Below are 16967 nucleotides of genomic sequence, written 5' to 3'. Positions count from 1 at the left end.
AAAAAAGTGGTCATGTGCCTATCACACGGGCATCAAGTGACCTAACAACTGACGTAGCGTTGCTGTCTTTTAGCCTCTGTACAATAAGTTAACATTCATGACTTAACTAGTGTTTGTTGTTTCTTGCCATTAGAAATGCGTATTGGGGCCAGATATGGTTTGGACCTAACCACGCCTATTAACTAGATTAATGGGCTGATACTTAGTTCAGCCCACTAGATTATGAGTTTGCAGATCCAGTTTCTCTTTTTGGATAACATTTTCTATCTTTTTTTTTCACATTTTTTTTTTGTCATAAAGAGAAAGAAAAAAAAAAGAAAAATGTTTTTTTAATTGAAAATTGACTTCTTTTTTTTTTTTTTTAACAAACAATATTCTTTGCACTAAGGAGGAAGAGGTAGGCTAAGGGTTAGTTTGATATTGATGTGCTTTGAAAAAAAAAATTGTTTCTGCTGTGTTGTAAGAATAAGTGGTTGTACAATAAAGAAGTAAAGTGTTTGGTAACGATAATTGTAAAAGTGCTTTTAATAATAATAATAATAATAATAAACAGTGTTATAGTATTTGGTAAATATATAAAATAGTTGTGATTGTGTAAAATGACAAAAAAAAAAAAAAAAAAAAAAAAACCATAACTTATGGGCTTTTCTTCCTTTCTTTTTCTTTCCTTCTTTTTCTTTCTACCAAAAAGTTCATGATTGTTTCCTTTTTCCTTTCTTCTTTGTTTCCCTTTCTTTCTAGCTTTTTCATTATTCTTTCTTTATATTTCGTTATGCCAAAATGTTTCTAGCTTTTCTTCCATTTTTCATCAATGATCCCTCCTGAAATTTCAAAGTCCTCACCCACCTTCGTCCCTTTCACATTTCTCTTTCAATTCTGGCGATCTGGAACCTTCGTCCTCACTCTTATTTCTATTTCCTGCATTTCGATTTCCAGGGCATTACATGTTTTGGAAGGTGCGGTGGTGGATAAATGGGTGGGATCTAGGTTATCATCTAGCAGGGAATGGGTTAGGATCATGGTCTGCGAGGTGGCGATGGGTGTATTTGGTGGCGATTAGGAGAGAGATGGGGTGGCAAATCTAGGGAGTAAGAAGAGATAGAGGGGATAGGTGGTGAATCTAGGTAGTACGGCGCCGGAGAACGACTGGAGAAAGGGGATGAAGTCTAGAATTGGGATGAAGGAGAAAGAGAAGAAAGGGTAAGGTTGCCATTTCGAAAAATTCATGTAATGGCACTGTTCACCCGTGTATTGTGATAAAAAAGCTGGTTTTCCAAAGCTGGGTTTTGCTGCTTTGCCTTTTTAGTTTTTTTTTTCACCCAAAACTATGAAAAAAAAAGCTAATTGTGAAAGTTTACCAAACACAAAAAAACAGGGTGCTTTTTTTCATACCTGCTTTTTTAAAAAGTTAAGCGGTACCAAACTGGTGTTAAGTCTCATAATGGGCTAGCAATAATATGATTAAAATTTTCATTAGTAGAGAATCGAACATGACCTCTCACTTACAAGCGAAGAATTGACTAGTTTTGTATTGTAGCAAGAAATATAACTCCTTGTATTGATGTGTGAAAAATATTACAATATATATAGGGTTATACTAGTCTGTTTTGATATATGAATCCTACACTAATTACAATTGGAAATTACATTCCTATAATACATGCTACAATCATGGAGAGGATTTCAGATGAATCAATGATAATCTAACATTCCCTGCCCCCGTACAAATTAGAGGAGCGGATGGGACAATTTTGGAAAAAAGAAGTCCATGACGAGGCTGATGAAAGGCTTTAGTGAGAAGATCGGCCGGTTATCAGCAAATGGAATATAAGCAACATGATGACTACTAATAGCCACTTTTTCACAGACAAAGTAATCGAGTTCAACATGACGTCTGCTTGCATGATGGACCGAATTAGCAGCAAAATAGGTAGCACTCAAATTATCACAACGCAATAAAATATGAGTACTCAATCGAACCCCAAGCTTACCAAGAAGAAAGCAAACCCAAGTGGTCTCAACACATGCATGAGTAAAGGAGTGATATTCAAACTCAGCACAGAAGCAGGAAACAATATGACGGCTTACAAGAAACCTTATCAAACTTCGTAAGTAAATCATGAACATATTTACGTTGGTGAACATGTAGACTAGTGGAGTCATGAGTAACATGTAAGCCCAAAAAGTAACTGAGATAACCTAAATCCTTAATGTCAAACTGTTTACCAATGAGATCAACAAACTGTCTAACAAATTGTTTACCAATGAGATCAACAAACTGTCTAATAAGATCGAGGTAGGTACTAGTGACAACAATATCATCCATATAAAGAAGCAAAAATATGTTGTGAGTTAGGCGCTCACATATAAAAAGATAGGACTCAGTAGTACTTTGAGTAAATCCAAGAATTAGGGGGAAAGAACATAATCGGTTAAACTAAGCACAAGGAGCCTGTTTAAGATGATAGAGAGATATATGAAGTCGATACACATGGTGAGGGTGTGCGGGGTCAACAAAGCGAAAGGCTGAGCCATGTAAACATCTTCCTGAAGAAACTCATAAGAAATGCATTTTTGACATCTAATTGACATAAAGGTCAATCTCGAAAACAGAAAGACTGAGAACAGTGCGAATAGTGGTAGGCTTAATGACAAGGCTAAAAGCATCGGCATAGTCAATATTTGGTTGGCGATGAAAGTCCTTTGCCACATGACGTGCTTGATACCTTTTAACATAGCCATCTAAAAGTCTCGGCATAGTCAATGTTTGGCCGCTGACAAAAGTCCTTCGTCATATGACGAGCTTGATACCTTTCAACTGAGCCATCTAAATTACGCTTGATATGAAAAACCCATTTGCAACCAATGATATTCTGACGTGGATGAAAAGGCACATGAGACCATGTTTGATTACGCAAGAGAGCATTCATTTGCTCTGTCATGGCTAGGTGGAAGTGTGGATGTTTAGAGGCTTGTGAAAAACATGTAGGTTCATCAATTTCAAGAGAAGGTAAAAAAGCATGCGAAAGAGGATACCGCACAGTGCCATCAATGTGGTTTTTGGTTTAAATGATCCTGTCACGAAGCTGCATAACCATAGGATTAGTGGATGCTGTAGACAAAGGAATTGCTATAGGATTAGACACGAGCCCAGAAGCTACTAGTGAAGGAATGGGCACATGCTAGTGATAGTTGGCAAATAAGTGGGTGTAGGCCTAATGGCATCAAAGGAAGGGATGGGCACGGGCCTATTATGACCTATCATGTAATTGGATTGGGGCTTGAGCTAAGCCGAATGACATATAAAATGGGCTTGGGCCCTAAGCGAAGCAAAGTTCCAAAAGCGGGGCGAGGGCCCTGATGAGATCTAAAGCCCAGAATCACGTAGGCTTTGAGAGGCAAGCAATGATGGATTTTGGGGTCAAGAGGCAGGCCCCATGAGGTGGATGGGCCATAAGGGGATGATAGGTCTAAGGCAGACCTAGAGAAGGCAGGTGAAGGCCTGTGCAGTAGGATGGCTCGCACCGGAGATTCGTACACTCAAGGGACTATTATAAGGGCACTATGCTGAATTGGTGGTGTGTTGGCCAAGTGACAAGGATGGCAGAATGAGTTTGTGCAATATTTGAGTGAGATGGCCTAGGTGATGGGAAGTTCCGTATAATTCAAGGATGGCTTGAATTGTAGACTTGTACATTCAAGGGACTAGTATAGGGGCACTAGGCTGAATTGGTGGTATGTTGGCCAGGTGACAAGGATGGCATAATGAGTTTGTGCAACATTTGAGTGAGATGGCCTATGTGATGGGAAGTTCCGTATAATTCAAGGATGGCAATACCTGCAAAGTACTATAAGGAAAAGATCGTTAAAAATAAGAAAGTATCATTCACATATCCTTGTTAATTTTGTTGCCATTGATTTTTTTCAATTCATTCGATCAAAGGCCAAAAATTGAGAAGGGTGTGTGAAAAGTAAAAATGGATGTGTGGATAGGACTACTCTAAAAATAACATGACGAGATACATAGACATGACTAGTGGAGGGATTAAGACAACGGTAAACTTTATGATGCTGGCTATATCCTAAAAAGACACATGTTTTAGAATGACTTTCTAACTTATGAGCAAAATAAGGTTCAAGGTGAGCAAAACAAAGACAACCAAACACACGAAGATGAGAATAAGTTGGAGGATGACCAAAAAGAACGGTTTCAACCCATAAGGTGTGAGATAAAAAAAGGTATTGCGAAGATTAAAATTGGAAGAACCAAATGAAAGAGGGATGCTACAGGTATAAGAAATGTGCATAGTATCACCATTACTCAAATAGACGTTAGAAGGACCTGCATAAGGTTGCATGTGAGAAACCAAAGACGATTGACTCATCATATAATTGGTAGCACCTGTGTCAGAATACCAAACTGGTTCTAGTTTCTATGAAAATTGAGGTTCGGCGAAGGGCGGGGCCGAAGTAGGCCTACTAGAGCGATGCGGGCAAGTCTGATGAGTGTGTTGAGAGGTGTCGCAGTTGGAACGCCAAAGCTGGTCCAACAATAGAAGGAGACGAGTTAGGCCGTAAGCGGTGTTGTGCAGGCTACTGGAGCAGGGAGGTGTAATAGATTGGACCTGCACTTGGGACGGACAGCTGAATGTTGTTGACTGGACCCACGCATTGAGAAAGCTGGGGTGGTATGTTGTGGGCTGGGGCCGCACCAAAGAATTGGTGCGGCTTATGGCTGCCGTGTTGCCATAGTCTTGGCAATTTTGAAGCGGCTTATGGCTGCCGTGTTGCCGTAGTCTTGGCAATTGCCCAGAAGAGATGCAATTAGGAGGAAAACAAAAACTTGAAGGAAGTAATGGACAAAAGATTAAACTAATAGCGTAATTGGAAAACGCAGGAAGTTAGGTTTGTTATTTATTTATTATGTTTTGCGTGTGTGAGTGATGCAGAGACGACAAAAGGCTAGGATACAAGTGGGTAAACAAAAGAGATCAAAGGGTGGACGACAGGAAACCGAAAAATGGTGGAGACAAATAACTGGTTTGTGATTTTTTATTTATTTTTTCTCTGTGTTGGCTGTATTGGACGACAAGAGAGAGAGAAAACCCTAAAGATCAAGGGCAAAATTTATGACGAATAATATTATGTGGAAAATGATTATAGGAAGTGTTATTGGCATTTCAAAAATTTTCATAAGTGTATTTTTTTTTTCTCAATATAGTAAGTTTGGAATGTAAAATGAGATTTTTGGAGTGTAGAATGAGATTTTTGGAGTGCTAATAACAATTCCAAATGACTATTTGTATTGATGTTTGAAGAATATTAATCTCAATTACAATTGAAATTTATAATACTGTTACAATCATGGAGAGGATTCCGGATTAACTAATGATATCTACAATTAATTAATTATAGTCACATGTAGTTCTCATATCCTAGTGAATAGGATGTTGGGTTTCTATTCATTCGTCTCGTCTCCTTCCTCTTAATAATAGTAAACTTAAAAAATAATAATTATTATACTCGTTTTGACAAGTTATGGTCCAAATCATGTATAATGCACTGGCAACTTCCCTCCTATTTCCTCGAAGAAATTAAGCAAATCATATATGTATATGTGTGTGTGTGTGTGTGTGTGTGTGTGTATGTTTGTATTAAGCCCTACTTTCTTCGTTCTTCAAAAAAACTTTGGCAAGACAGAAACCATGTCGGGTGCATTTCAAAATAGTGAATCTAATGACTTCCAAGAAATTCAGAACCAATTCAATTCCTCAATGCAATGGGCAGTGGCCTTATCTGCTGGTAAGTAGCCACTGTAGCATCTCCAGAAGCTGCAGGCAACAAATGTTTAGGAAAATATGATGCTTCTGCTTGCTAGTTTCTACTTGCTGCAAACATGGTCTCAAATGTTAATGAAAAATTCGTGTTTCGGGTCAACCTGCTTAACACGAAATTGGTATTAACACGTCTATGTAAATCTTGTAATTTGTCAAACACGTAAGGAGCTATTTATATGATTGCAGGTGAAATGACAATTTTAACCCTTTTATTTAGGGAAGTGTTATTGGCACTCCAAAAATCTCATTCTACACTCCTCACAAGTGTATTTTTCTTTCCTAATTTAAAAAGTTTGGAGTGTAGAATGAAATTTTTGAAGTGCTAATAACAATTTCCTTTATTTAACTTAGACATTATATTTATGTGTATTTGTATTTGTATTTATGAACATTATATGAACAAATTGTGTTATTATCTTGTAACACGTTTGATAATCACATCGTGTTCAGGATCGTAAACAAAGACTTAATGATCGGGTCATGAGCACAACTGGATTATTTGTATGACTTATTTTACAGTCTATCATCACTGCTATAATTTTTTTTGTAAGTTTGTTTTTAATTAGATTTGTTTTCAGTTTCTAGTGTGGTGGTGACCATTGCAATTGTAGCCATCGTATATGCCATCATTGATTGCTTGAAAAAGACAGGAAGCGCTATCCGGCATATGCCCGGATAGCAAACAGTTACAGTAGTATCGACAAGTCTTTGAATCCAAATCATTCATCCGACGATGTAGCAATCGACTTAACACCCGAATTGCAGCAAGTTCGAAGCTCACAAGTTGAGTTTCCGACGGTCAAGGGGTTTCTTAGCAACATGTCAAGGTGCTTACAAACACTGGGGATAAGATAGTCGAAGATCAATTCATGGCGAAAGTTGGCACCTTGGGAAGAACTTACCACATGAATTTGGTAAAACTATACGGCTTCTGCTTTGACCACGAAATGCGAGCACTTGTCTATGAGTACATGGAGAATGGATCACTTGACAAGTTCTTGTTTAGTGAGCATAGAGAAATAGGTTTGGAGAAGCTGCACAATATCACAGTCCAAACAGCAAAAGGGTTGGCTTATCTGCATGAGGAGTGTGAATCATTCATTATGATATTAAGCCCCGGAATGTACTTCTCGATAAGAATTTGAATCCAAAGGTCGCAGATTTTGAACTTGCCAAGCTTTGCAACAGGGGAAGCAGTCAAATGTTGTTAACCAAGGGAAGAGGGACACCCGGATATGCAGCACCAGAGATGTGAAAGCCTTATCCGGTTACTCACAAGTGCCATGTTTACAGTTTTGGCATGCTTCTCTTTGAGGTTGTTGGAAGGAGGAGAAATTTTGATGAGGATGTAAATGAGTCACGCGAATGGCTTCCGAGGTGGATCTGGAACATGTTTGACAACAATGAATTAGAAGAGGTGCTGTCGTTTTGTGGGATTGAAGAACAAGACAAAGAAAAAGCAGAGAGGATGATAATGGTAGCTCTGCTGTGCATTCAGCACGCACCGGAAGCAAGACCTCTCATGAGCAATGAAGTGCAGATGTTGGAGGGACATAAGGAAATTGCTTCACCGCCTTCTCCTTTCCAGCATTTGCAGTCGCCGCAAGGAAATTTAACACAACATAGTGGAACAGATGAAGACTCGAGTTCTTCTGCATCAGCCACAAAGACTTCTGCACAATGCAAGCACCCTTGTAACACTGCTGTGCAGAACAAATGTGAAAATGAGCTAGCTACTTTTTAACAGGTAAAGAGATTGATGGTTGCGTGTGTAAGACAAAAGAATAAATATATTGTTGGTTTTGACACTTTCATGAAATTATTTCATTTACTGTTGTAGAATGTAATGCATTTATTCTATAACATGTATGCTCATTGTTCTGGTTTTTGTAAAAGAAAAGGTTGCGATAAAAGTTAAAGAAACTTCACGGTGGTATTTCAATTCATATTTCCTTATTAGCAGTCGAGAAATTTTTTAAATGAAGACCCCGTAGAAGATTAGTGAAAAAAACAACGTCGTATATATATGTATATGCACCAGCATCATGAACCTTGACAAATCATAATCACCATTTTCGTAGAACTAGTTAAGATTGAATATCGATATAACTATATTACTATTAGAGCAAGTTGAATGCAGCATTAGATCCACCTATTTCGTTTGGATAGGATGAGTTGCTAGCTGACATGATTGGAACAAATAGTCTCCAGTTCCGCAGCAGGTGGATCTTCTTCAACTTCTTCCAAGGACACGTAACCAAGATGTGTGGCAGCCCCTCGCAGAAATGTCCGATAATCCTGCCCCCAATAGGATTTATATCTGCTGAGCTGCAGTCATACTCTGCAGGAAAAAGAAAAGAGTAGTTAAATATGAACTAGCAGGAGGATCAAGATTAATTATTAAGACAAGACAATTATTTAAATGGAATTGTCGTAAAATTCCAGTAACGATTATACCCATAAAACATACATACATGGACACATAAGGAGAAGGAAGGGAATTCAAAAGACAATTTTTGTACCAGTTCATATTTGGTTACCCGAAGCTCATGTAGAGGCACCTACGGCAGGATCCGTCATCTTGGCAGGAATTCCTTTAAAATTGGGAACCTACGGGTTTTTAAGATTTTCAATACCCATGTTTCCCGAAGCGACACTTTGTTCCACTCCTTTCATTTATTGTCCCGTTAGTAAATGAAGCAATGAGAGCAGTGCGGAAACAAAAACAATGACTTCCGAGGTGGATCTGGAACATGTTTGACACCAATGAATTAGGAGAGGCACTATGTTTTGTGCATTTAGCATTCACCTGATGCAAGACCTCTTATGAGCAATGCAGTGCAGATGTCAGATGTTGGAGGGAAATAAGGAAATTGCTCCATCGCCTTTTCCTTTCGATCATTTTCAGTCGCCATAACAAAATTTAACACAGCATAGTGGAATGAAACAACAGATGAAGACTAGAGTTCTTATACATCAAGCACAAACACGAAATTTAGATTAATCTAAACTGCAAGGTATGTCTCTGTAACTCGAACAGGGAAAGATATTTTCTTTTTTATACTAGCGATATTCTACTTTAAATTTATTGAGTTTTAACGAAATGTTCTCGGTATAGTTTACTTTTAACGAAAAACCATATTTTTACCTGGAATTGGATCCCCAAAAATTGAGCTTCCTGAGCAAAAAATTTGGGCCATTAAAATTTGATCCAACAACTGCAAATAGAGAGCTCTTCTAAAAGTTATAATAATTCTAGCCGCTGAATCAAATTTCAACAACCCGGATTCATTGATTAGTGGTCTCAGTTTTTTGGGATCCATAGGGGATCCGGTTCCTTTTTACACTTCTCTGGTACTATTCATTACACATTTATTTGTTATTTTTCATTAAAACAAAGTTTTTTTGGACTTTTCGTTAGTTTTCCTTAATCTAAACTGCGGTAAGTGAGTTTTAAAGTCGCGTGCATAGAGGGAAACACATATGTTCTAGTCAATGTGGCTACGCCTGCGTTTGCAAATAAGGAACAGCTGCATATGGGAAAGGACCGTAGAATGTGTATACAACAAAAAGAAAGAATAAGATTCCTTTTGTCATGCACATATTAAACGATTTTTCTCATAATTGTTGGAGTAAAGAATAAACCATAACAAAAGCTAAACTCTTTTGCTTCAATTCATTAGTTCGATGTAAGATTTGTTTGAACCACAATAAAAGTAAGGACTGGTATGGGGGCCTAAGTCAAATTTTATTTACCCAAAATCGTACGATTCCGGCCCATCCACTTCGAAGCCCAATCTAGGATCTTATTAAAGGGCTCGGACAACCCTTACATTACTCCAACCCATCCGAGAGCTCGGACTCGGTTCTTTCCGAAGCATGTTTGCCATACAAAAATCAAGTTTGGGAATATCTCGCCTCCTTGTATGCCAAATGAACACGTCATTCAACAAGATGATGTCATTGCGATAATCTTGCGAAACGCCATAAGACACAACTAAAGGCCACCAACTAGAAATTACAATCATTGTCAGCGCTAAATGTTCGAACTACCCATGCGCCATCTCAATGATAAGATTGATGTTCCTCCTTTTCCACTACCTATAAATACTTCCAAAGACCTTCAAGCTCAGAACGTTTGTTAAATTCAATCTCCACGTCTATACAAAACCTTGAGTGATTCTTCAATCAACCCAACTGCATTTCAGCACAAACCCAATTTCACTTCAGCAAAATCTTTAGCTTTTTAGCTATAATCTCAAAGCCTGACTTTGAAGCAAACACTTTAATTCAATATTGTAGCCTGGAATCAGTTGTAAACTTGTAAGTGAGCCCATTTTAGGGCATAAAAACCTTAGATAGCTTCATTAGATAATCAAAACTTATTTATCTTGGCAACCGATAATTTTGGTGTCAAACACGTGATTTATGACATTTAAAGCTAAAATTTCTTACTACGTGAGGGGAGACAAATATTATTAGACTATAGCATCAACTCATTTTGATGTAAGTTGGGGTTTCTCTTGGTATTACTATATGGCAGTCTAAAATAGACTCATCAAGTTTCACGAAAAAAATACCAAATAAATAAGATTGGTGTTAATTCCACCCCCATTATCTTACATCTTTGCCCACTTTAAAATATAAATGTCATTGACAAATATCTCCTCTTATACAATGACCTTTAAGGACTTAAAATAACTACTAATATTTTGCCACGTCAACTTTAGTTGAAATAGCATAAAACAAAAAGAAAATTAAAAAACCACACCACTGTATAAACCCAACCAGCCCACACCTGCACGCCTCCCTCACGGCGGCGTCGATGCCATCTCCTCCCTCTTCAAATCTTCTCTTTACCCTTTCTCTCATGATGATGTGCAACCTTAATCTAAATCCTGTGAGTGACGAGAGTTCCATCTTTGAAGGTCAATCTACTTCTTTTCGCTCTCTCGAATAGATCCGACATATTCCCCTTATACTAAGCTTGTAAATTTTGATTTGAACTCTCTTTTCGGTTCCTCTTTCTCTCTGAAATTTCTTCTGAACAGAACCCCCAATCCAACAAGAAGAGTAAGGGAGTGAGCGAGCAAATATAAAAAATATTGAGTCTGCGTTTTTTTTTGGGTCAAACTAAATTACTAATTAAAAAAGACAAATACATGAAAAGGGCAATCCAAAAGGCAACCCACTACTCCAAAGTCCGATATTCAATCTTTAATTGGCAGTGTCACTTGGTTTTTTATGACATATATGTACACATATACAAAAAATAAAATTTAAAGAAATTTAAAAGGGTATAATTGGAATAATGGTGGGTGGGAAGAGAGTGATGTTATTATTATTTTAATTGTGATGGGATATAATGTGGATGGGAAGATAAGATAATGAGGTGGACATAGTACCATTCATAAATAAGGGCTTATGTTTGGAAGTGCTTTTAAAATGACTGAAAACACTTTTAGAGAAAATGTTATAGTAAGAAACACTTCAAGTGTTTTTTAGAATCCTCTTGCAGTTTTACTATAAATTAGTTCTTAAAATATTTTCACAAAAAAACACTCTTAGCAATCTGAAAAGCGGCTATAAACAAGCCTTAAAGATTCATTGTGAACTTTCAAGGAAAAGTAGTTGAGTAGTTGGAGTGAAAGCACTTAAGGGTACATTGTTAACTTTCAAAAGGAAAAGGTATAATTACAATTTGTTGATTAATTAGTGGCGTGTTTACATATGGGGAAAGGAAATGGCGGAATGGGAGTTATTCTCCATTCCTGATTATTCCTCTGTTTACCAGTTCAACCGGAATGAACAGTTCTATGGGCCCCACGTAAAATCAGGAATTCAATTCCTAATATTGTCGGAATTGGATTACCTAGAAGAAGGTAGTATTTGGATTCCGGGGAGAAGGCTCCATTCGGAATCAGATTTTCCTTCCCAAAATACCCCATCTTCTCGTTATCCTCCGCCATTCGATCTCCAGTAGCTATATGCTCCTCCACCACCTTATTTCTCTTCACCACCTCAAAATCCTTCACACATTTCGTTCATCCCACATTTTCTCAGCAACCAAACTGCAGAAATCGAAACCAATTCATGAAATGCCAACATCCAATTCAAACACTTAATAGTTTCACGATTCAGAGCTCGGATTACTACCCAAACTACATTATTCAGCAATCCACACAGAGCCTAAGTAAGAAAATCCAGAAGCAATCAAAGTTATAGATTGCAGATTACCTCTCATTCCGTTCCTAAATGTTATTCATCTGAGCTCTATGGTGGTTCTCTATGAACTGCTTGGCCGCCGCCACCTTCTCCATCGTTAAGCTTGACCCCAGCACCTGCTCCTCCCGATCCTCCATTCTTTCTCTCTCTTCATTCTCACGGTATCGTCTCTTTCGATTTGGGGCTCGGCTGCTATTCAACCCAACAAACCCATCGCTCACTACTCTTCACCTTCATCTATGCGCCTCACCTTCCACCTCCCCGTGTAGCCATGCCTTACTCCCCTGGCCACTGCCTAACAAAACCCAACCACATATCCCCCAAATCGGATTCAAGAATTTATCACCCAAACCCCAGATAATAAACCCACATATCTGTTGAAGAACTCAGTCAAAACCCATAAAATCTTTGACACACCCCGATCGAGATCAGGGCATGCTGGCCGTCACGTGGAAGTGACGTAACCATGAGCACAGTGCGGAAGCTAATAAAATAGTAATGTAATTAGTACGAATAAATAAAAACTAACATACATAAGGTAATAGAAACAAGTGCTAGCGTAAGTGAGACACAAGTTCAGAGCATAAAGCCTAAAGCAGTCCAAAAGAAAATGACGCGACAACAGTACACCCGAAGGTGGCCTTACACTGGTGATCGTCTGTTGGATATGCCGGGAAAGCCCTCTGGGAAACCACCAAACGTGCTAGCCAACTAGAACCTGGAGGGGCGCAAAACAAAAGCGTGAGTGGGCAAAAACAAAGCTTTTCGAAAACCATTTAACAAATAAGTTCTAACCCCTCGCCGTAAAACCTGTATACTTCCCAGAAAATAGACATATATGTATATAACCATCATGCTCAAGAATATGCCATGCCAAGATCTCAGAATAAAATGCAAGTGCTCAGGTATAATCATATCACTGTTATATAATCTGGTAGCCGGAGTCACCTAATGTGACCTGTACGGCTGAATCTAGAGCTCAAATCTCAATCTCACTAACTAGACCTGCACACGAGTCGGAACCACCTAGAGTGGTCTGTACGACAAGCCTGGGTGTAACATATATATACGCTCAAGTGCTACGATCACGTGAAGGCTGTGCGAATAATCGCGGGTCACCTACGAGTCGGAACCACCTAAAGTGGTCTGTACAACAAGACTGTGCACCTAACTTGGATCCAAGATGAGCGTGTGGTGCGGGGGGTGAACATCACGTGAAGGATTGTGCCTTACTCTGGGCGGGAGCACTAACACCGGGGGTGCAGGTTATGAGCTCTCTATGCATCTCAAACCACTACTGAAAGTAAACATGAATTACACTTACCTGGCACTTACCTGTGCGTCCACAGCACCAATACACACACATATATATAAATGCAACTAATCATGCATAACGACCGGCAATATAAAAATGGCATATAACTAATAAACATTTAAATTAATTTCTGGGAAAATATAAGTATATAGGTATATACGGAAAACCAAAAGCCCACTCACTGGTATGTGGAAGGGTCGTAACCCCCCTGCCTCGAGTGACCACGCTCGTCCTTGGGATAGGTATCACCTATATGCGAAACAACTACAAAAACGTTAATTTTAAAGCACATAACCAACCTTTAGAAATAACTTCTCATACAATGCTCAAATGGGGTGTATGAATACACCAACGTGATCTACTCAACCTCAGGAACATCCCCATATTTTTAAAATAATTTTTCACCGTCGCACGCGCCCCCACGCGCCGACCAAGGCACGGCCACACGCGCCGGCTACGGGCAGGCACGTGCCTGGCAAACTGACTTGACGCCGTCAGGAATATTCTGTCATCCCTAACAGATTCCGTCAACGGCGTCAGGAATATTCCGTCAGACTTGACAGAATATTCCGTTGTTTTCTCCGGCGCCGTCGCCGGCGCCGGAAAATCGGGAATTTTTCAAACCTTTGTAAGTTTTTCACCCAAATTTTACAAAATTGGTACCAAAATGAAGCTTAGAACTAGAGGAACACAATCATACTACTTTCAAGTGCTAAAATCCACAAAATCTCACCTGAAAAATCAACCCAATTCCGCCCAACCTCGAAACTAGTGATCCCGACGTCCAAAACCTTCAAACGAACCACCCCGAGCCTCCTAGGGACCTCACCAAGCTTCCTACAAGCTTGAAATTCCCTAAAACATGAGAAATTACGTGTGCATGAACAGTACCAAGATCGGGCATCGTGAGTTCGACGTGAAAACGAAGGTATTCTCACCTAAAAAAGGTATGGTTGGACTCCTACAAGCCTCACGAGCATGAATATGTGCTTGGTTTCTTCGATCTGTGGAAGTTCGATGGGTTTGTGGGTGTGTCCGTACGTTTCAAGGAAAATGGGAAGGAATGAGGCTCGGGACAGGGTGCAGGAATAGGGAGGAAAGGTTGTGGAGTGTGGGAGAGTGTGTGTGGCTCAAAACATGCCAACAAAACCCAAAACATAACGCAAAACGTAAAGAAATCGAACTGGGGGTAAAATAGTCTTTTCACGCGTACGTTTTAACATTCTCGGGACGGGCTGTCACAATCCTGAAATTGAAATAATTGACAGGGAGGAGGGGTGGTGATTATGGCGTAGGGTGAGTGGGAAAGATGAAAGCGAGGGGGAAAAGGGGAGGGAAGAGTTCTTATTTTCTGCTGTGCTAGGGAAGTCTGATAGATGAAGGTTTACAATAATGACATTTTGTGAAAATGTTATTAAAAAAATATGGGAAAGAAATGAAACAAAAAGAATAAGGGCATTTTAGTAATCATATTGATTTCTATTCCGATTCAGGTGAATTAGTAAACAACTTATATGAATTTCGTTTCATTTCCGATTCCAGAACATTTAAGTAAACAGCTTCAACAGGAATCTGATTCTGATTCCTCCTCAATTCAATTCCTCATCAATCGAATTCCTCTATTTTGATTACGATTACGTAAACGAACCCTAAATGTAGTTGTGTTTGTTGGGAAAACACTCATAATGAAATGTAGTTGTGTCATAATGAAATGTAGTTGTGTCATAATGAAATGTAGTTGTGTTTGTTGGGAAATCACTCATAATGAAATGCAGTTGTGTCATAATGAAATATAGTTGTGTTTGTTGGGAAAGCACTCACAATTACAACTAATAATGGTCTAGCAAAAATTTTCTTTAATTGTATGTTAGAAGTCTCAGGTTCTTCTCACATGGATGACAATAACATATTATAATTGTGTTCGATATCTATTTAGTGGTTGACTCGTTGTGTGGTCTAATCTAATTACATTTTAAGTAGAGTAAGATATCCTAATATTTTTGTATTAGAAAAAAAATCAAATGAAAAACCAAGTGTTTATTGACTTTGTTTAGGAAAATAGTAAAAGGATGATCTAGGGTTTTAGAATATGAAAGTTACACATTCTAAACAATAATTGAAGTAATGTTTACGTGATAAAGAAAACGTTTAGTTTTGAAATATATATATATTTTTTTGCAGTGGAAAGTGGAAACACATGGAAAAAAGGAGAATTGACAGTACCATGAGAATTTTATTGATAATGAAAAAATAATTTACACCTAATTAGAAGAACATAAACATAACCCTTATAATACAAAAATAAAAAGATAAAAAAAATACATTAAAAAAAGAGACATAAACCTTATCATTCTAAAAACGAAAACAATAAAAATACAAAGAAAAACATCTAGTGATTGCACAAATAAATACAAAATAGAAAAAGAAAATCAAACAAAGTACATTGCAAATTTCTCTTAATCAATTAAGGTGAGATGTTTTGAATTCTCCCTCCCTTTAAACATAATTTATATGAAAAAGATAAGCTTCGCTTAAAAATAAAGAAATCTATCAGAAAGATAAGCAGACGATTCCTATTAGAAAAAAAAAAAGAAAAAAAAAAAGGATCGGATCCAAGTGGAAAAGTATATATGTTCTGATTCTGTGAAGATTAAAAAAGGGAACATAATATACAGTACACCTTTGGAATCTTGGATTTTCCAGCCATATGTTTTGTTATGCAGGAAGACAATCTCATGTGTTTTGTTATGCAGGAAGACAATTTTGCACGTCATGGTCATGGGTATAACGATATGGGGATGTTTTGTATTAATTTAATAATATAATAATATGCAGGGCGAGATTAACACAATTTTTTATATTTTTAATATAAAACATACCATACAAGTCATTTTTAACTTTGAATAAGTGAAAGTAAGTATGACCAGTGGCGGAACCACATCTGAATAAGCCAAGCCCATCCTGAAATTTCATCAATCTAGGGTTTGAAACTTGCTGTGCCAACAACCTTCTCTATAAACTGGACTTGGGTGCTGCAAATTCATTACTTACACCCAATTCTGGCTGGACACGTGTCTAAGTTTTGATTTTTTAATTCAAACTTGGACACACGTCCAACCGGGATTGGGTGTAAGCAGTAGCAAAGTGTTCTCCCTTCTCTATTTTTAAAACCCATCCTTATAACTATGATTCTGTTTTATCATATAAAAACCAATTTCTTTTAGACAGTTCATATTAAATATGGTCTATATAATTTAGGAGAGGATCCAATTATGTTGAAAAGAAAATCTTATAGTACAAATTTTGAGTCATGATCTTAAATTTTTGTGTTGAATCTAATGTGTTAATTATTATTAATTTTTTTTTTATCAAAACTCGTAAACAAATTATATTTTTATGATATAATCATCTCAATACTAAATTTTTCATACAAATTTTAAAGTTCCATCACTCTTACTTGATTAAAATTTTCTATGCCAATAAAAAAACCTTTAAATTTTCTCTAATGATTATATTGCTATATTTTGTCTAGTTTATTTCCCATTCTAAAGAGTCCGGATCCTCTTGGCGAGGATCTTGAGAATCTGCGT

At 37.8% G+C, this 16967-nt stretch overlaps 1 pseudogene; it reads left to right on the top strand.

The window, feature by feature from the left end:
* The first annotated feature begins 5705 nt into the window (after positions 1-5705).
* On the top strand, positions 5706-7581 carry LOC137748096 (LEAF RUST 10 DISEASE-RESISTANCE LOCUS RECEPTOR-LIKE PROTEIN KINASE-like 2.2; annotated as a pseudogene).
* Positions 7582-16967: the final 9386 nt, after the last annotated feature.

This window comes from Pyrus communis, chromosome 10 (assembly GCF_963583255.1).
Source record: "Pyrus communis chromosome 10, drPyrComm1.1, whole genome shotgun sequence".
In the NCBI taxonomy this organism is placed as follows: domain Eukaryota; kingdom Viridiplantae; phylum Streptophyta; class Magnoliopsida; order Rosales; family Rosaceae; genus Pyrus; species Pyrus communis.
Note: the sequence above shows the minus strand (reverse complement) of the source record. Positions and strands in the feature narration are given on the sequence as shown.